The sequence below is a fragment of the Culex pipiens genome, chromosome 3 (assembly GCF_016801865.2).
Source record: "Culex pipiens pallens isolate TS chromosome 3, TS_CPP_V2, whole genome shotgun sequence".
NCBI lineage: Eukaryota > Metazoa > Arthropoda > Insecta > Diptera > Culicidae > Culex > Culex pipiens.
The window spans coordinates 109140820-109162357 of record NC_068939.1 but is presented as its reverse complement, the minus strand read 5'-3'; the positions used below and the strand labels follow the sequence as shown (position 1 = coordinate 109162357).

At 37.3% G+C, this 21538-nt stretch overlaps 1 protein-coding gene across 2 annotated transcripts in view; it reads left to right on the top strand.

Annotated features, from left to right (window-relative positions):
• The window catches only part of LOC120421517 (cardioacceleratory peptide receptor), a 112694-nt gene that overhangs the window by 67527 nt on the left and 23629 nt on the right, over window positions 1-21538 (top strand). The gene's annotated exons all lie outside the window — the stretch shown is intronic.

The window sequence follows — 21538 nt, the reverse complement described above, 5'->3', positions numbered from 1 at the left end:
TTTGAAAAAATCTGTATTGATTCAAAAAATCATAACTCGGTCAAACATTTTTTGCCCATTCTGGAAATTTCTGAAAAGTTGGCATTTTATGTCCTCTAAAACATATCAAAAAATAAAAAAAAATAAAAATAGTGTTTTTTTGCAAATCAAGTTTTAGTGACAAAAAGTTAAATAAAAAAATCACCAAATTTTTTTTACCGTGTATCATTTTTTTTCAGTGTAGTCCATATCCATACCTACAACTTTGCTGAAGACACCAAATCGATCAAAAAATTCCTTCAAAAGATACAGATTTTTGAATTTTCACATATCATTTTTGTATGGACAGCTACCAAATTTGTATGGAAAATTATATGAACAAACTAATGATGCAAAATGGCTACTTTGGGCATACCGAAGGCACCAAAAAAGTTTCAGCCGGATTAAAAAATACAAAAATTAAAATTAAAGAAAAAAGACCGATTCCGTAGAGAACTGCTCTAATGTTAACCTTACTAAGGTGTCGTTGATAAGGTCCAGCTTGTGACGATGCACTACCTTCCCTTTACTAAGCAATCGAATCCAGAAGAGAAACGATCACCAGTTGTGTTGGTCCGAGTCGTGATTTGTACCCCGATCTACCGCTTACGAGGCGGAAGCATTTCCACTGGGCTACGCTACTCGGTCATATTTTGCACATGACAAACTAAATTTAAATAGAAAATAATGATGCAACTGATCAAACCCATCCAATAGCATCAATGACTTAGGCCAAGTTGTTCCTCTGAACAAGAACAATAAAACAATAAAACAAATTTAAGTAACTTTTTTTAAAACAACATGATATTGTTGACATTTTTAAATCTAAAATTTGAATCATTTGTCTGTTATACTAGCTTCACTATGAAGTTACTCGTAATTTGACTGTCCAAAAGAGTTAGATGAAATTTGTCGCAATCATGCTACTCTCAATCAACCATTTAATCCTTTCTGTCGTGGAACCCAGAAGTCGGTCCCCAAATACCTCCAAGCTCGATTCCCGTCCATGTCAACCGATCATCGCTCCGATTTCAATATAACGGACAGTCACGCGAACATGCGGCGGAACTCACGCACCGGCGGCAATCGCCTCTAGGCCAAGCATGAGAAACAGTTGGATGTAATTAAATTAAACGCCAACCAGCGAGGGCATTTGCGTGCAGAATTTTCCCTAGCCGACCGATGGGGACAGGCCACGTCAACTAGACAGAGAGGGCTCTTGCAACCGATCCGCCAAACTGAGATGCAATATGCTGGGCAATTGGACCGACCAAGACGACGACGGGGTACAATTTTTCATGTCGGTTACAATTACTCATTACGACTAATTTTCAGCTGGAGTTGATTGAAAACGAATATAAATCACGCTAGAGTGCACGATGAATGAACGAACGGACGAGCCCACCGTGATGCGACGCGATTCCAATGCGATGGCCTGAATGGGGACCACCTGGAAGTTACGGTCGGTACGGTTGCATTTTGTTCGCTGAACGCAAAACGAGGTGGGGAAATGTGGAGTAAATTATAGCGAATTAAAGTGCACTTTGTTCTCTGTCATGAAAGCAATCTAGCTCGAGTGATCTGTTGAATGAGCTGAAAACAGGAGCTTTAAGTGTACTGGCGGAGAGTTAATCAGTTTTTTTTGGGATCATCATTCGGACATCCTGCCTTTCACCGTCCAAATTGTATGAGTATACTGAGCTTAAATTCCGAAAATGAGTTCGCATGGAAGAAAATTCTTACATCCCTAGCCAACTTCATTTTAGCATTAGCATTAGCATTTGGAGGACCGTAATTCTCCACAACGCTTATACATCTGTTTGTTGCAGCTGTATTAAAACCTCACCCGGTTACAATATTCCATCATGGGGGACAACATGCCTTCATCTTAATATTTTAGCCAAGGAACCCACACAGAAATTTTGAGCCCGATCGAAAAAAATCCGTTGAGTGATTTGGAATTTTGAAATCCAAGATGGCGGTCCGAAAATATGTGAACCACTAAAATTTTACTAAAACGGGATGTAACACCTGAATTTTACGTAAAAAGTGAGAAAATACATAAGACGAATTATCCGAAGTCCCTAATAATATTTTTTCCGAAACATCGAATATTCGAGGCTTTGGATAACTGAGTCTGGACTGTATTAAATTGATGTTTTGAGCTTTTTGAAGCTTGGTTTAGACCTTTGGAAAAACCCCTAGACCTATGGCTTTTAACATTTGTTTTAAACTTTTTTTTATGATATTTTCATATTTTCCAGCATATTTTTTATTATCTGTTTTTTAACATTTTAATTTTTGAATTTCATGGCAACATTTTAATTCCTTTAACCAAGCAAACAGCTTTAGATAAAACAATGAATCATTCGCAAAAACAAATTTTCTGCTAACGTAGCTTATCAATATTTTGGAATTCACAACATAATTGAATTCTATGCATTTTTCATTAAAAAAACTAAATTTGTTAAAGTGCATTCTAAGGATTTTAACGCATCACCAATCTGCCTGAAATTTTCAGGGGTTGTTTGTACAAATAAAACTAGTATCTGACCAAAATATGAGCACTCTAGGTCAACGGAAAGTGTGGCGAGTGAGCGTCAAAAGCATCCAAATTGGTCAAATCTAAAGGTAGTTATTTGCATTTTAGTAAAAAAAATGCATAATTTTCAAACTCAAATAATCGAGTGTTCCATCCAGGTATCAACTCGATTCAATCTGCAGGTTGTATGGGACATCTGGGACTACCATCTGAGACTGAGAACGCTTTGGGTAAGGCAGTTAAACATATTAAATAGATACTTTTTCTTTAAGTGATTTTTTTTATTGTAAATTTTTGCTCTGGGGACCCCTTAAATCAAATTTTCCGGTGATTATTTTATCATATTCGTGGTGCTGGGACAATTTCTCACTGCAGTGCACTGAAAACATGCATACAAATGTTTATTATGATTCAATTAAACCCTTTACAAAATTTAAGTTTTAAAAAATCTTCGAATCACATTTATTTATAATCAAGATTCGTTTCCAAGGATGCTAGATGTCACCAGAAAAAGGCAGATTCTTAAATTTTTTAAACTTTTATTTTTTAAAGGGTTAAAATGGATGAAAATAATCATTTCGTAAGCATGTTTCTATCGTGAAATTGTCTCAGGAACATGATATGATAAAATTATCACCGGAAAATTTGATTTAAGGGGTCCCCAGAGCAAAAATTTACAACCAGAAAAATCACAAAAAGAAAAAGCATCTATTTAATATGTTAAACTGCCTTACCCAGAGCGTTTTCCGTCTCACATGGTAGTCACAGATGTCCCATACAATCTGCAGGTTGAATCGAGTTGATATCTGGATGGAACACTTTTGCCTTCCTCACCTCAATGAGGAAAGGCTATAAAATCACTCGAAAATGAACTTCTTTATTCGACCTCCTAGACCCACCTTTACGTATACCTATCGACTCAGAATCAAATTCTGAACAAATGTCAGTGCGTGTGTCTGGATGTGAGTCCGTGCACCGAAAAACATGCACACGATTATCTCCGGACTGGCTGAACCGATTTGGACCGTTTTGGTCTCATTCGATCCGTCTTGAGGTCTCACAAGACCCTAGTTAATATTATGAAGTTTAGAAAAGTACTTCAAAAGTTACGCTAAAAATATGATTTTAGCTAAACTTCGGAAGTTTGTAAAAAAGGTTGGTTTTTGTAAGAAAACCCGTTCTGCTATATATTGTTAGAAAAGTATTTGAAAGACCTTTCCAACGCGTTCAAAAGATTGAAAATCTGACAACCCCATCAAAAGTTATGAGCACTTAAGGGTTATTAATACACTTTTTTGAGGCCGGATCTCAAATATTTTTTGAAGAAAAATTGTCCGGATCTATCATGCGACCCATCGTTGGATAGGTAATCAAAAGACCTTTCCAACGAGCCCACAAGATTGAAGATCTGACAACCCTATCAAATGTTATAAGTACTTGAGTGTTTTCAATACACTTTTTTTGAGGCCGGATCTCAAATATTTTGATAAAAATAAGTGATATTTATACACTTTTTTGAGGCTGTGTAGTGTATTCACTTTATGAATGCGAGGAAGGCACCAACCACCTAAAGGTGGATTAAGAAACGTTTTTTTTATATTGATCAAAAACCCTCATCGGAGGGCCGAAGTACTTCAACGCAATTCGGAATGTCTCAGGTAAAATTGGACCATATAGCTAAAAATATAGACAAATCTGGATCTCTTTTAGAAGCGTCAACTTTGGTAAATCTACAAAAAGTTAGAAAAATACAAATAGGGCTTCAATTCAAGCAATTCGAACAGTTTTGAACATTCTCATAAATGATACTCATTGATTTTTTTAAGTTATAAAATATAAATTTTGTGTTATGTTAAATAAGCAAATAATTTGAACTATTTTTCAAAGGGAAATTACCATTGCACCCTACCGCAAGGATGCCAGATGCACAGATTTGTCTGTGTTTTATAGACATTTTAGCTTGTGTCAGACACTTTTTTAAGAGGACAGACTTTTAAAAAACTTCATTGAATTAATATTTTGTGAAAAAATAACAACCGAACCTTATTTCGTAAGTCTTCAGATGCTTATAGACGCAATTCCTGATGGATTTCCATGACTGTAAATTGATTTTTTTGAATTTTAGACCTGTGCACAGACATACACAGACTTTTTTACAGACATAAAAAAAAACCATGTGACATCCCTGCCCTACCGTTTCAACAAGTTTTAAAATAAATCTGTAAAACAAAAAAAAACAAATAAGGTTTAACGTTTTGATTACCGATAAGTGATTGAGACATCGAAAAATATTTGAATTGATAGATAAAGCATTTCTTTGCTCCGGCAATAAAAATAAAATTCACAGTCAAAATTGTAACGCAGTATGATTTTGCGCCACACGTAATCGAATAGACAACATCCATAGCTGCCAAATTTGTCTGGCTGCCAGAGGCAATCTTCCAGATCGTATCCCGTAGACTTGCTCTATTCCGTTCCAAGAAGCAAACTTGCGCCAATCCCGGAAAGGAAAGAATGGCCGAGGGCAACATTCGCCGGACGCAACATAACCAACAATCTGGCGCACAGAACACGGAGATGTGGGCAGAGTTTGTTTAGCGATACCCAATTGCTGGCAGTTCAGTTTTGATTAAAATTCAACCAGTGCACGACGACGGCGATGCTCGCAAACTGTTGTGGATGTTGCGCTGGCTGGTGTTTTGTCTCGACTTGACGCCACTTTCCACAATGCACCATCAGACACCAACTAGCAGCATAGATTCGAGTGTTGCGTTGCAGTCTGCTGATCGCCAATCGACGATTGTTGGCACTGCGATAATTTTTCCCTAATTTAATATTCCAGTCAGATGTTGGTAGTGTCTTTTTTGCTTTTCTTTTTTAATTGAATCGCCTGAAGCACACTTGTCTCGTCACTTGGAACGTGTGAAATTTGTTGTTTTCACACCAAGAAGAAATATTTTTTGAGTATTTATGATGAATCATGTAGTCTTAAAACTGCATTCTGGCTAATGCACTATTTTTCAATCGATAAACAACAGTTAAAAATGCGTTCCATCGTCCAGAACCATTCACACTAAAACTCACAAGAAAAAGCAAAAGTAAACTTAATCACCCTCTGGCTATAAAGGCACGAAGTCATTCTACCCGTTAATTGACTCTCAGAATAGCTCGGATGGAAATGGCCTGGAAAAAAGAAAACCCAAAACAGCGAGAAAAGCGAAAATAATAGCTTCAGTTATAATTAGTTGCGAAAGAACTGTTACAACGGCGTGAGTTCCGTCGTCGTCGTCGTCGTCGCTGGTTCAATGAACCGGATTCAGCTCACATCCGCACAAAATATAGACCACGTTAATTTATTCTCACCGTGTTGTGTGCTGTAACCAAATATCGACAAGCCGGCCGGCCGGCATTCGCCCTCTAACCTAGTTCCAGCGAAAAGCCACCACGTCCTTTATTTCCCACGACGAAAAACGCCGGCCAGCCCAAACATCGTTTTGCCACCCATTTGAAGAAGGGCACCATCAACAAAGGATCTCTCCTTTTTTTCCAAGGTCCTTGTCGTAAAATTCCACCGCCCTGGCTGAAGTCTTGAACCGGAAGCAAGCGAAGAAGCGATAAATCGTCACTCACACGCCCGCACACCGTGGAATGGAAATCGAAAGGGAAATTCCTTCTTTCGTTTTTCCACCGCGCCGAGGAGGATGGCAGGAAAGGGATGCCATTTTCAGGCTTTCCGCCTGAAAGGGCTTCGATTCAATGGTGGAAGTACTTTTACGTGCGAACGGCCGGATGGCGTTGGTGTTGATGGGACCAATTTATCCGCCCCGATTCGCTGATATTCACACTTTGATGGGATAGTGGGGTTTGGTTTACTGTTAGATTTTGTAAATTTTACTGCTTACGGTTGCAAATATTTTTTGAAAATCATGAACCGCGGTCGAGGTAAGGGATAACAAAAATCAAATAATAGTTTCAAAAAGGTAAACAAAAAATGCAATCGATCGTAACAGTTGAAACCTTTTCAAACTTTCTATTTTCAAGGAGTGTAAGTCGTTGTATTTTTTTAAATTATGAACTGTTTTCAAAAAAGTTCACATTAAAATATTAATTGTGGAAATGAGACTTTTTCCGGTATTGTTTGTCATATTCACACTAGAAATCAAATTATTGTATAAATAGGCATACACAGTAAAATAAAGTAGAATTTTTGAAGGTTCAAATATTTAATGGTTGAATATTACCTTTTTTTCGATGTTATTTCACGTCAATTTATGTGGAATAGAAAAGATAAGTGTGTCTATCCCGGGACTTCCTGGGACAGAACTCCCGGAATTTTATGAAAACCGATAATTTCTGGATCCCAGGATTTCGTTTATATTTTGTCCCGTTTTTTCCAAAATAAAAAAAAAATCAATTGAATACTTAGTAATTGATAAGATTATACACCTCCGTGTACGCACGAGAGCAAGCAGCAGTCAAGTGCTCACTGCTCTATCGTTTTTTTCGGATTTTTTCGCCGTATTTGATTGTGATTACCCGCGAGTTTGCTTCTCCAGCATGCCAAAGGCCGGCCGTGGCAGTTCGAGTGCGGCCTCGAAAAACCCGCGAAGTTCGTCTACCGGCCGTGAGATCACCAGTGCGAACCCGTTCAGGTACTTCCGGTGCCACGACCAGTGGCACATCAACATCCGCCAACATCCCCATCAGGAACGAGTTCCAGATGCTGAGCGACGACGAAGAAAACAACAACAACAACACCGACGGTAGCAGCTCTACCGACGATGACGACGACGATAGTCGTGCACGGAAGAAAGTGTCGACGTCAAAAAGGTACAATCCTCCAAAGGAACGTAGACCACCTCCAATTTTTGTTTTGGACACGTTGGCAGACGATATTGACAAGTTGCTGGAAGGCCTCGGATATTGTCTAAAAATTGGTGAGTCGTCAGTGCAAGTTTACACATTCGACCCTAAGAACTTCGACCTGGTTGTGGAGAAATTAAAGAGTAAAAACTTTAAGTTCTACACATTCGACCCCGTGCAGAAGACAGCTGTTAAGGTCGTCTTGCAGGGGTACCAAGACCGCCCGATCTCCGACCTCAAGAAGGACCTCCCGGGTGCCGGTATAACACCGCGTGACATAAAAGTCCTCTCGCGGAAGACAACAGTCACAGGTACACACACACTGTACCTGTTGTACTTCGACCACGGCACCGTCAAGATTCAAGACCTGCGGCGAACTAAGGCGTTGGACGGGTTTTGGGTAAACTGGCGGTTCTACTCAAAGAACCCGTCGGACGCAGCACAATGCCACCGTTGCCAGAAATTCGGCCACGGCTCACGGAACTGCAACCTCCCGCCCCGCTGTGTGAAGTGTGGTGAATCACACCTCTCTGAGGCGTGTGCATTGCCGTGCAAGGCGGACTTGGGGGAAAAGGCAGAGCAAACCAAGGCGCGCATCAAGTGCGCAAACTGTGGAGGTAACCATACCAGCAACTACCGTGGATGCAGCGCACGGAAAAGCTACCTCGAGGAGCAGGAAAAGAGGAAGAAGAAAGCAGCAGCATCCCACCCTCCTCAGCGAAGTACGAGCGTAACCGTGCCGGCAGCTGGTCATCGTACGGTTCCAGCGGACAACTCAGCGTTCACTCCTGGATGGGAGCGATCGTTCGCCAGCGTGGTCGCTGCCGGTAGCGGCAATGCGGCCCAGCAAGAAGTTACCGGGGAAGATCTTTTTACCCTGCCAGAGTTCTTTGCTCTCGCAGGGGAGATGGTGACGCGGTTTCGTACCTGCCGTAAAAAGGCGGAGCAATTCCTGGCCCTTGGGGAGCTGATGATCAAGCACATCTATAAAGGATAAAAAATTGTGATCTAGTTTTAAGCTTTCTCTGTTTCTATCCCTTTTCCCTTGCAATTTTAGTAAGTTTTTTCTTATTTTTTCTTACTCTTGGTGACACCTTTATTTGCTAGTATTAATTGTTCCAAAATAGATTTGATGTAACACACAGCTGAAAGTAACTCCAAAAATCTGTTATGTATCGCAAAAGAACTTATTGTATCTTGATTATTCACCAATAAAACCGAATTGAATTGAATTGATAAGATTATACAGCACTTTGATTGAAATTTGAATCTACTGATCAGTAAATTTCCTAGCCCTTTATGTATTATTTATGTAATTTCATACATTTTTGAAAGTTTGGAAAGTATCCAAATAGAATGCTGCAAATATACTGTCCCTATCCAGACTGTGTTCTTGATTTGCTTCAGTTGACAGTAGTAACTTAAATGTAGATAAATGATAGTCTTAAAAATATTTGTTGCACTAAATATAAAAAAATTGAACAAATATTAAAATTATCATTGACAGAATGTCATTTTCTTATTCTCGTATGATTTTTGTTTTGGCATTATCAAAGGCATCATATAATTTTATTTTAAATTTATTTATTTATAACAAAACTATTTAACCGGAATCACAATAAATAAAGAAAAGTTGTTAATTAAGTATAACAAAAAAATAGTATTCTCGTTTCCCGGGAAATAAATAACCCGAGAAAGTGGGACGTTCTAAAACAGATGAGTTTTTTAAGTTTTTAAAGGAAATTTATTCAATTTTTTACTGACACATAAATTTGAAATTATTACCGTTAGCAAGCATTATTCAAATTCAATAAGTTTTTAACGCAGTCTGTGTGGCAACAGCGGGCCTAAGGAGGAGATTGGGTCAAAGTTAGTTTTGACGATATTTTCTAAATCTCAGAATCTTTTCGATACAAGGTAATTCTGTTAAATGGATTAGGGACAAGTTCAACCAACTTTTCAGAAACAAATTACGTTCTGAGAACAAATCTCATTTATTTTTACAGTTTCTTAAAATAGGATTCAAAAACTTTACATTAAACATATAATATTTTTTTATATATTTTCCTCACCAAATTGTCCTTGTTTAATGAGTTAGACCATTGTTAATATTTGCTTATCATTTTAGCTCCATTTGAACTAATGTCACCCTCATTAAGGGCGGGGATTGAGTTATATTTGAAATGACTGAAAATCGAGTAATCGAGTTCATTTAATTCTATCTAGAGCGTCCAATTATTTACCGTTTCCCGGGAAATTTGTTACTTAAGAGCGAGTTTTTCACCGATGTGAAACAGGTCGTATCGAGGTGCTCCGATTTGGATGAAACTTTCAGGGTTTGTTTGTCTTTACATGAGATGAACTCATGCCAAATATGAGCCCTCTACGACAAAGGGAAGTGGGGTAAAACGGGCATTGAAGTTTGAGGTCCAAAAAACATGAAAAAGCTTAAAATTGCTCGCATTTCCGTAAAACTTCATCAATTCCAACTCTCTTAGATGCATTCGAATGGTCTTTTGAAGCCCTTCAAAATGTGCTATAGACATCGAGGATTGGTTTGACTTTTTCTCATAGCTTTTGCAAATTACTGTTAAAAATTGATTTTTTTAAAACCTTAATAACTTTTTGCAAAAGCTTCCAACACCCATACTCCCATAGGTCAAAAGTTAGGGAATTTCATGGACTATAAGCCTACGGCATTAACTTTTTGGCCAATCACAGTTTTTCTCATAGTTTTACGATTTTTCTATAACAAACATTTTACAACGTTGGTTTTTGCCCTGTAGGCTTCCATAGTGGCACTTTTTGGTCTCAATTTTGACATATTCGGAATCCTCAGAAAATTTTACATTAGATTGAGCTGTTGGAATTTTGAATTTGATTGGAAAAAATGCCATTTAGAATTAATTAAAATATAATTTAGCATTTTGTCGGATTATGGGTACCTTCGCCTACTTGATACAGCATTTGACGTACTGAACACAGGGTATGAAAAATATAACTTTTTTTCATAATTTTTTTATTTAATTATTTTCTTAATCAAATTCATAGCTCCAACATCTCAATCTAATGTAAAATTTCCTGAGGATTCCGAATATGTCAAAATTGAGACCGAAAAGTGCCGCTATGGAGGCCTACAGGGCAAAAACCAACGTTGTAAAATGTTTGTTATAGAAAAATCGTAAAACTATGAGAAAAACTGCGATTGGCCAAAAAGTTAATACCGTAGGCTTATAGTCCATGAAATTCCCTAACTTTTGACCCATGGGAGTATGGGTGTTGGAAGCTGTTGCAAAAAGTTATTAAGGTTTAAAAAAAATCCATTTTTAACAGTAATTTGCAAAAGCTATGAGAAAAAGTCAAACCAATCCTCGATGTCTATAGCACATTTTGAAGGGCTTCAAAAGACCATTCGAATGCATCTAAGAGAATTGGAATTGATGAAGTTTTACGGAAATGCGAGCAATTTTAAGATTTTTTATGTTTTTTCAACCTCAAACTTCAATGCCCGTTTTACCCCACTTCCGTTTGTCGTAGAGGGCTCATATTTGGCATGAGTTCATCTCATGTAAAGACAAACAAACCCTGAAAGTTTCATCCAAATCGGAGCACCTTGATACGACCTCTAGAACAAACCGAGCAGAATCTACAAATACTGCCTCTTAACCTTTTTAAACAATTTTTTGCTATATCATTCGAAAATGAAAACCATAAAAAAAATCATAAACCTAAAAATGCAAAAATATTTAAAAACTCGCTAGAAATATTTGAAAACTTTCAGTTGTGATTTCATGAAATAGTGTTTCAATTGAATAAGCACGAGAAGTTAGATTTTTAAGCTAAATTTAATGATTATCATTTTATTCATAACACCGACCAACAAAATTTCTACGCAGACTTAACTCGAGGGGAAGCATAACTTTTTGGGTACCCAGAATCACGTGCATTATGAATTTCCAAAAATAGTTTGTCTGGGCCGATTGGTTTATCTCGAAAGTTTGTATGGAGAATACTAATTCGAACACTAAATGCACGTGATTCTAGGGACCCCAAACTTTATGCTTCACCTCGAGTTGAACCTGTGTAGTAGGGTGCCCAGAATATGGGACTTTTTCTCGCTCCACAAGCTGAATATTGTTCCTTGAGCTATTTTAGGACTCTGGGCCAAGTATGAGCAAAATCGGTCAACATTTACCCATTGATACTCAAAGGTGAAGTTTTTGTGGGCAAAATCGAAAAAAATGTATGTCAAAATCAATTTTCTTACGGTTTGGTCTGCACAGTGCGCTTCTTTCATCAATTGTTTTTTTTCCAAAAGTGAGATTCTCATTGGAAATTTAATGCTCTACAACTTTGAAGAATATACCAAAGCTGTAAAACTCGACCCTGAAAAGTTATAAGCGATTTAAAAAAGTCATTTTTGTATTAAAAACATTTTTTTCACAAACTTTAGGCTCGAGTATCAATGGGTTAATCTCAACAAATTTCGCTCAAAATTTGCACAGATGCTTAAAATAAGCCAAAAAAACGTTTTTCGCTTGTGGAGCTGGGGGTCATTTTTTCTGGGCACCCTACTGTGCAGATATTTTTTACATTTTGTGTAGGTCAGTGTAAGCTGAAACTAGTAAAAATTGTTCTGGGATTTCCCGGGAAATTGGTTGAAAATTTACCGTTTCCCGGGAATTTTATACCCCCGAAAAATTGGACGCTCTAATTTTATCATATATATATTATATGCACCCCCGGGGCAAAATGCACCCCCTGCTTTTCTCGGCATTTGGAAGAATTTTCCGGGGAAAAAATCATAGAAATTGGAAGCTTAACATTGCTAAACCATGCTGGAAAAATTTGAGCATCGTAGTATACAAATAGCTTAAGTTATTTGCAAAACTTTAAAATGTTGTGTTTTCATCTAATTTTCATTGAACTTTCATTATGATTTTTGGACAATATGAAAAGCATTTATTGTTATTGTAAGTGTTGAGGTATATAGTTTTTGCCATAATCTTCACTATTCTGTAGATAGATGAGTCCAAAAACATCAAAAAATGCATTTTAATTAAATTTTCTGCAAAAAGCGTGGTCGGGGCAAAATGCACCGCTGTGATGCTTCTTTGTAAAAACAGCGATGTCATCTAGTGGTGACTAGTGAAAACTGCTTTTACCCGGTGCATTTTGCCCCGTTGATGTAGTGCATTTTGCCCCAATGTTGCGGTGCATATTGCCCCGCATGGTTGTTTGAAATGGATCAAAAATGTTTTTAAAAAATTGATATTTTCGAACAATTTTGAGGTTTTTTAAGACTTTTTTCACATGGATGACGAAGAATAATAGTTGTTTTAGAACATCGAACAAAATTCTTCCACAGTAATGTTGTTATGGTTGAGAAATCACAGTTTTCCCTAAGGGGGTGCATATTACCCCGTCTCCCCCTACAAGCTCTTTTTTGCCTTTCTTACAAATGAAAGGTTTTAGGTAAGCTTTTAGAAAAACGCTTTGCTCAGATATCTTTAAAAAAATGACTTTTTAGTTGGAGGCAGATGGGAATCAAACCCAGAAACGTTTGTTTCCAAAGCAAACACCCTGGTCAGTCAGTTCTGGCCGAAATGATAGCTTAATGTTGACCACCATTTCAAGCAATTGTTTCATCATCAGCTAGGACTGTACTACAAATTCTCTGATCCGGATGTCAACCAAAAGGGAGCAGGAAGCCAAATTCCGAAGTTGCACAGTAGGTGTCAAGAAAATCTGATACCACCCACTTAACTGTTCGTAAAAGGGAAAAACCCCTTATTGAATCGTCAGTGTCTGTGTGTGTGCACTTGAGCATGGGCGTGTGTGGATGATAAACTGTCAAACCCGCGTGCTTTGTTCCGGAAACCCTCCCTCGGATTGTGACAACATCAAATGCTGTCAATGCCTCCTTCTCTTATGTGTGTGGAGGGCTTGTTTCCTTCCGGGCCACGTGGGACCTTCTTTATTACGCAACCCCAGTAGCGGGTTGTTTGCCATTGTGTGGGTAGGTCAAGAAAGAGTGAGATGGAAAGCTTTTTTTCTGTGATGAAAACATTGTTCCGGATGTATTTACTCAGCTAAGAGGTTTATATGCGGGAAAATAAAATATTTCCAGAGTTTTTTTATTTTCAGATTTTGGCAGCAAAATAAAATACACGGAAAGTTTAATAACTCAGCAAAGAAGCCTCTCATTTTAATTTAACTCAATTAAATTATTCAAAAATCTTGGCAATGAGTAACTTACAATGGGTTTTTTTTTAATCAAACATTTTCTAAAATTATGCAACTGATTCATTCCGTCTAAGACCATCATTTTGCGCTGCTCAACGAGCCAAGTGTTGGTGCTGGTTTTGATAGATTTCGGTCCGCGTGGGGAAGGTCACTCTTTTACAAGCCTTTTCCGTGACCGGGATTACTTAATATGGCCGTAAAGCGCCTTATTTGGGCGTTGCCGAGGGTACGAAAACATGTCACACGACACGATGACGATAATTTTTGCAGAACCGTTTTGGTTGGTGAAGTGAAATGAATGGTTGTGGCATGAATCATCAGAGGATGGTACATTTTTTGTTGCGTCCCAAATTAAATATCTACGACAAGTGGTGCACATAAATTGGACAGAACAAGGAGATTTGTTTTTGTATTTTTAATTTGACTCAAACTTGTGGGGTCTCCCCTACGGCCAAAGAAACCATTTTGTGCCATTGCATTGGTTCGCCCATACAAGGTTCCATACAATTTTAGCAGCTCTCCATACCAAATGGTACGTAAATATTCGAAAATCTGTATCTTTTGAAGGAATTTTCTAATCGGTTTGGTGTCTTCGACAAAATTTCAGGTATTGCTGAGGACGATTCAGAAAAAAGTTAGACACGGAATAAAGTTGCCGATTTTATAATTAACTGCTTTTCACAAATTTTTCACGTTTTTTTGCACGTTCCCAAAATTCACATTATAAATTTTTTATTTTTTTTATTTTTTAGGGGACAAAAGACCGCAACTTTTGAGCTATATAAAAGTATTGACAAAAAAATTGCCGCTTAGTACTGATTTAAAAAAATTATATCCATTTCCATCCATTTTTGAAAATAAAATCCAAGTTTTAAGACGCACCACGCGCAAAATCGGAAAATTGACAGAAAAACTCACCTTTAAATCGAAGCGATGAGCTCAAATTTTTAAGTTTTTTTAAACAATATATTTAAAAAACACCAAAATTATAATGGAATTAAAATCTAAGAGCATAAAATAAAATATTAAATGTATTTTCTTGCGTATATAATCATATTTAGCATAGTCTAACATAATTTGATTTTTGTGAAATTTCAATGTATAAACTAATGATTGCAATAATACTATACTAGTGTAAAGTTCATTTCATTTTTTTTTATTGCAATGAATAACAGAACCATTGCTTGTAATTTTATTTTATTTATGGAATCAGCCGCCGGCTGAAAGATCTGTTTTCTATGTATGGATACTTATTTGGAGAAACCAATGACGCAAATGGGTAATTTGGACACAATGAATTGAAGGACAAAATATCTTCTAAATAAAAAAGCAAAATTTCAAAATCACGAAAAAAATGCGAAAAGCCAGATAAGCTTGTCAGAGAAGAAGGAGGTTTTTAAGATATGAATAAACAGTCAAAAGACTGAAAATTTACAAATACCAAAAAAAACATCGAAGCTGAAATACCTACTAGATCCTGCCGCAACCAGTCAAGCTAAAATTTTGGATTCAATTTCAGTAGAAAAATTCTGTCCAAATTAATCTATTTTTTGCAACCTAATGCAATATGCACAAAGAGCATACAATACTATTTCTTTAAACACAATGCACAAAAAATAAGTTGGTCGGTGCAATCGATTCTTCTTAATTTGTCGATTAATAATACCACAGTCGCACTTTTGGATTAAGATTGTCGGACAACACGTGACCGTATCGGAATGACCAGCCAGGTTCCCGGTGTACCAGCATTGCCAAGCGTCATAATTTAATTTCACATACGGCAAACAGCAGTAATTATGAAAAATTTAATAGCATAGCTTGTTCTCGCTCTCCCTCGCTTGATCAATTGCCTTCATTTTACGGCGTCGTGGCCGTCCAAGAATATGTTGAACGTCATCGCTCTTCATGGATGGTAAAGTGAGTGTGGTGAGTACACACTTCTTTTTTGTAGTACAAGCTCCAACAGATGCAAGAAGATAATTTTATGTTTTATGCGATACGTTACACGTCTTCGGCTGCTTCGGAAAAGGAACACCAGAAGTGATCGTGCAAATTACTGATCGTGCCGAGATATAACTTTAGGAGCCAGGGGGCGTAGTCTGTTTGCGAAATGGAGGGTAATTATGAGGGGAAATGCTATATGATTAGCTTTGCTACTTAGAGCTTGTTTGGAATTGTGTTTATGAGTGATTCCATGGAAATTAACGTTAGATCCTGGGATTAAGCTTGGAATATTTTTTTGAGATATTTCTCTGTATAACAAAAAATATCAATAACTCAATCATAAATAAAACTGCAAGCTAATTCTGATAATAATATACATTCATTCTCGTTATTTCACATGGAAAACCATGCACTCAAAGTGTCCGAAAGCAAACAGTCTATTTGCGGTGAAAATTGTCTGTAAATTCAACTTGCTCATGTTTTTCGATATTAGTAACATGACTGCCAGCAAGTGGGCCACAATCCAGGACAACTTTGTCATCGGACACGACGTCGTTAGTCATCCCGCACAACCGCGAACCGCAAGTATCGTCGTCTTGCCATCGAGAAGCCCAAATACGAAACACGCGGTAGCCACCAGACTGCCACCCGACGACGACGAGTGGGTTCACGTACGCGCAACATCACTTCCAGAGAGCCGATGATTAATTACACACATCTTCCACAAACGTCACTTGAGGTCCATAATTATGACCATCATTGGATCCCACGTCCACGTCGTCGGGTTTTGCGTTTGTAACTCCGGTAGCATCCACCAGCGAAGTGGCTGCAAACGATTTATAAATTGCAACTGGTCTTTGCTGAGATCATCCTTCTTGTTGGAGAGGACAACAAGACGAACTCGGAGACAGGCGATGGTCCGGCACTTGAAGTGGGTCTGCATTGTCTTCAACCACTGTCATAACTTTATTTTTCAATTGTCGGATTTTGCAAATTTCAAAAATTTAAAGCATCTTGTAAGGGTTGTTAAGTATGACAAAACGTAATCATTAACTTATTTCCAACATGGTCGTTGTCACAAGATAGCACAAAGGTGACACTATATAAGGAAAGAAACGAAGTTGACTTTATAGCTGTCGGCCACCATTGCTAGTACCAACCACTATTGTCTTCCTTTTATCTACAAGGACTTCGCCGCCCTGGGCTCCTAAGTGTATGAAGGTGTGGTAAGAAAACTTTTAAAAATGGCAATCCTAGCACTTTCCATACAAAATGATGTACACTCAAATCCCGATGGGTTGACACTTTTTCGTTTGTAACTATTTGAATCGTTTCTTTAACAAAATCACCAAAGCTCAAAAAGCTTCCCCGAAGCAAAAATATTGTCTTCTTGCTAAAAAAACACTACACAGAAAACAATTGTCTTTCAACGAAATTTTTAAATAAAAATGTGTTTGGTGTTTAATTTAAGATTCCTTATAACTACATGTAAAACAGTTCCATAAGAACTGCATAAAAATGTTATTACTGTTAAAGAGAAAAACAAATCACACATTTGCTCAAAATATGGTCTTGTGTAGATATTTTCACGTGAAAGTGGGTCTAGGAGGTCTAATAAGGAAGTTTATTTTTGAGTGGTTGAAATGAGGTGTAATTAAAAAGGCAAAAACATAGTTTATCAATGCAATTTCATTTGCATTGCACAGTGGCCCGAAACTGAAATCTAGCATGACAAAATTGATAGCGGCCACACGTTAAGATTTAGAGCTTTGGGTACTACTGTTAATTTTATTTGGTTAACCGCGGTGGATTTTCTTGAAATAATTCGAACTGTCAAAAATCCACCAAAGCATCTACCGGTGGATACTTTTCTACCACAGTTTTTTGTGCGATCAATGTGGTAGATGCTTTGGTGAATTTATGACAGTTCAAATTATTTCAAGAAAATCCACCGCGGTTAACCAAATCAAATTAACAATAGTACTTTGGTGTCTTCGGGACAAATGATCAGGATCAATAGAGGCATCTTTTGGTATAGTGGTCATTAGGATGGTCCCTTGGGTGGTCCAAATTTCAGGATGGTTCATAATTTTTATTTTGGCGAGATGGCGAGATAGCGCTTCGGTGTCTCCAGAAAAGTTATAGGGAACACCAGTCTGAGCAACTTTGGTGAAGGGCATAAAGCTCTATATTCAAACGGGATGTTTTTAGAGCCATTTATGTGATTTAGGTTAAGGTGTTTATGAAAAAATAGTTCTTACATTTATCAACTCAGGCTTATGTTGATGTCTTCTAAACATATGTAGAGCTTATCAAAACATACATTTATCTTCCAAGAGTTCGAAAGTTATAGCCAAAATACGACGAAAAAGACGCCATTTTCAATTTTCAATTCAATTCATTTTATTTACCGAAATAACAATTGTACAACTTGTGTGAATGGCTGGTTCATAGAGATTTGGTGTTCCTTGCAACTATTTCCTTTTCATTAACCGCTTGGTAACAGAAGGTTCTTCAAATGCAATTAAACAAAAACTAGGGAAAATTTGGCCAAAAAACCTAGTGAGATCGAAACTAAGACGCCATTTTGAAATGTGAATAACTTGATAAGGTGGTTGAGTTCGACCTTGCTCTTAGAAGCATCTGAAACTACACATTCTAAAGTAGGGGAAACGGGGCAAGACGACCATATGGGGCAAGAGGAACAATCGCTCGTACGGCCGTAATTTTTACAATTTTGATGGTTTCCAGTATAAGGAATTGTTGCTAGCAATGCAATTAGCTGATTCTACTTCCACATAACCGCCAAAACGACGTAAACGCCACGGGGCATAAGATTGAATGAAGTTTTTTTTCAAAACCTTTGTTTCCTTATAATATTTGGAAAGGACAAAATAAGGGTTAGGGTTCGTATTAAGGCTCATTTTATCAAAATGCTATTTTTCCTAGATCAGTAGTGTCCCTACCAATGCACAGTGGGAAAAAAGGGCCCAAAAAATTACCGCAACATGATTTCGCGCAAACCATCGATTGCTATACCTTAAAAGCTTCGTTTTTGCACCAGGAACAATAATCCGATGAAAAATCGCACTGCACGGACCGGTGGCCGGAGTACAGGCCACCGGAAGATCCGGATTTTCGGAAAAAGTGTCAGATTTATCCAATTGTGAACTAATAAGCTTTCTTCTACCATGAATAGTCATGCAAAACAATCCTAGAATAATATTAAATACCATAGGACCCATCGGAACCGGTTCCACCGATCTCCGGTGGCCAAATCCGGAAACGCATTAGGAAACAGCATAAACTAGTCGTGCGACGTATCAAACTTCATGATTTTGGATGGGGATATGAGTTACACACTCCTTTTTTAAAAATATGAAGTTTGATATGTCGCACGAGTGGTTTCAGGATATTTACCTTCGGATGTGGCCACCGGAGAACCTGGGAACCGATCACCGGAGGCAAAAATTCATTTAATGATACTCTCCATCCAAAATCAAGAAGTTTGATACGTCGCATGACTAGTTTACGCTGTTTCCTAATGCGGTTCCGGATGTGGCCACCGGAGATCGGTGGAACCGGTTCCGATGGGTCATATGGTATTTAATATTATTCTAGGATTGTTTTGCATGACTATTCATTGTAGAAGAAAGCTTATCAGTTCACAATTGGATTAATCTGATACTTTTTCCCAAAATCCGGATCTTCCGGTGGCCTGTACTCCGGCCACCGGTCCGTGCAGTGCGATTTTTCATCGGATTATTGTTCCTGGTGCAAAAACGAAGCTTTTGGTGTATAGCAATCGATGGTTTGCGCGAAATCATGTTGCGGTAATTTTTTGGGTCCTTTTTTCCCACTGTGCAATGACTTGCACCTATTATAAAGTAAGATTTAGCTTTTGGTTATTTTTGTTGAGAGCTTTTAAAAAATCTTGTTCAGGTGGGGCAAGTGAACCATATGGATTTTTAGTATGGAAAAAAATACGAATTGCTGCAACAACATATTTTATTGGGAAATAAATACATAAATGTACTGAAAAACTGATAAATAACTGTTAAAACAAATTGCCCATACAAAAAATAGTGATATTATGAAAATTTACTATTTATCATCTAAGTAATTAATTTTTTTCGTAAAAACGATCAAATTTTTAGTAAAATATTATTATTTCATCTTAAAATGAAAGAAACGTTTGACACGTTTCATTCTAATCTGATGTATCTAAGTGATAACAGTTCAATTGTTAGCAAATGAACATGTTGTTTCATGCAGTGTTTCTCTTGCCCCAACGGGTTGTTCGTCTTGCCCCACTAGTAGAGCAGAACGTACGGAAAATCAAAAAAATTAAAATCGATTTTTTACATTAAAAAAAAGGATTTTTTAAAAACTTGTTCTACCAAAGTCTTAGTCAAGACCTGGAATAAATGATTATAAAAAAAATCAGACAGATTATTTAACTTTTTGAATGGGTTATAACGAGCATTTCCTTAGATTGTTACACTTGCCCCACTTTTCCCTACATTTGCAGAAAATATCTCGGAGGTCTTTTTTGTTCAACTCATTTAATCTCAATTAGAAAATGAGCATTTTTAAATTGTTTTTCGCCAGAACTTTTGATATCATTGTCCAAAATTCGTTTTTTCAAGAATAAACATGTTCATTTTGACAAGCTCTACAATACAAAAAGGGTACAAAAATGTACAAAATGATCTGGTTGTTGTTGAATAAAAACAAGTTTCGGCTGAAATATTCCAGGTATACATATTATTAATTTCGCTGATTCCTGAAATATTTCATCTAAAACTTGTTTCTTATTTTAAAACCACTAGATCATTCTGTAAATATTTGGGCCCTTCTAGACAATTGTAGAGTTTGTCAAAATGAACATTTTTATTTTTGAAAAACGAATTTTGGTCAATTCTATGAAAAGTTATGGGCCAAAAACGATTTAAAAATGCTGTTTTGATAATTGAGATTAAATGAGTTGAACAAAAAAGACCTCCGAGATATTTTCAACAAATCTAGCTTATATGACCTTTAAAAAACTCTAGTAATGTACTCTAGAATGTGTACTTTCAGATGCTTCCAAGAGCGAGGTCAAACTCCACCACCTTAATTATTTACATTTCAAAATGGCGTCTTTTTCGTCGTATTTTGGCTATTACCTCGTAAGCTCGAGAAAAAGGGAAAATTCGTATGGAATTTCCCCCTATTTCTCGAGTTTGGGTGTTTAGGTGTTAATAATCTTCTTGAAATATGCTTACACACTTTTTACACGCTTCGTAAAGGATCAAACTAACATCGAGTAACTTTCAATGTATCCAAAATCAGCTGTCAGCATGAACGAACGAGCAAGTTTCTTCTAACGAAGCACAAATCCCATTGTGGACGTAGTTTAAGGGAGCTCCCTTTTCCGAATGTGAAACTCGTCAAATTGCTCGTAATCTGTTTACGTTTCGATCGTTTCCAAAGCGGAAATTTGCTCAATTCGTGCTGTGCTTCTAGCTCTGCTACTTTTGTGAAACTTTGTTCGAGTGCTGCCTGCTCGTTTCCATTGCACTGGCAACACTGCCACCAACTGCCAAGATTAAATGGCAGGGAAATAATCGACTGTATGCTTTTGTGTGTGTTTGCCACGGAGCTAGAATATATATTAAATTTGCCTCGTCTCGGTTTCCATCGTTATGAACTGGCTTTTCACCAGAATTGACTTTACTTTTCTGGTTTGGGCTTTAAGAGCACTCTAACGTAAAGCTTTTTAACCTTGAGAGGGGAATATGAAAATGTGGTGGCATTTTTCAGGAACAGACTGTTTTTAACCCTCTTTTTTATCGAAAAGGAAACTTTTTCGATGTATTGCTCACATTCAAGCACCCGAGGCTTTTTGAAACTAAATATAAAAAAACACCCCAGGGTTACCAG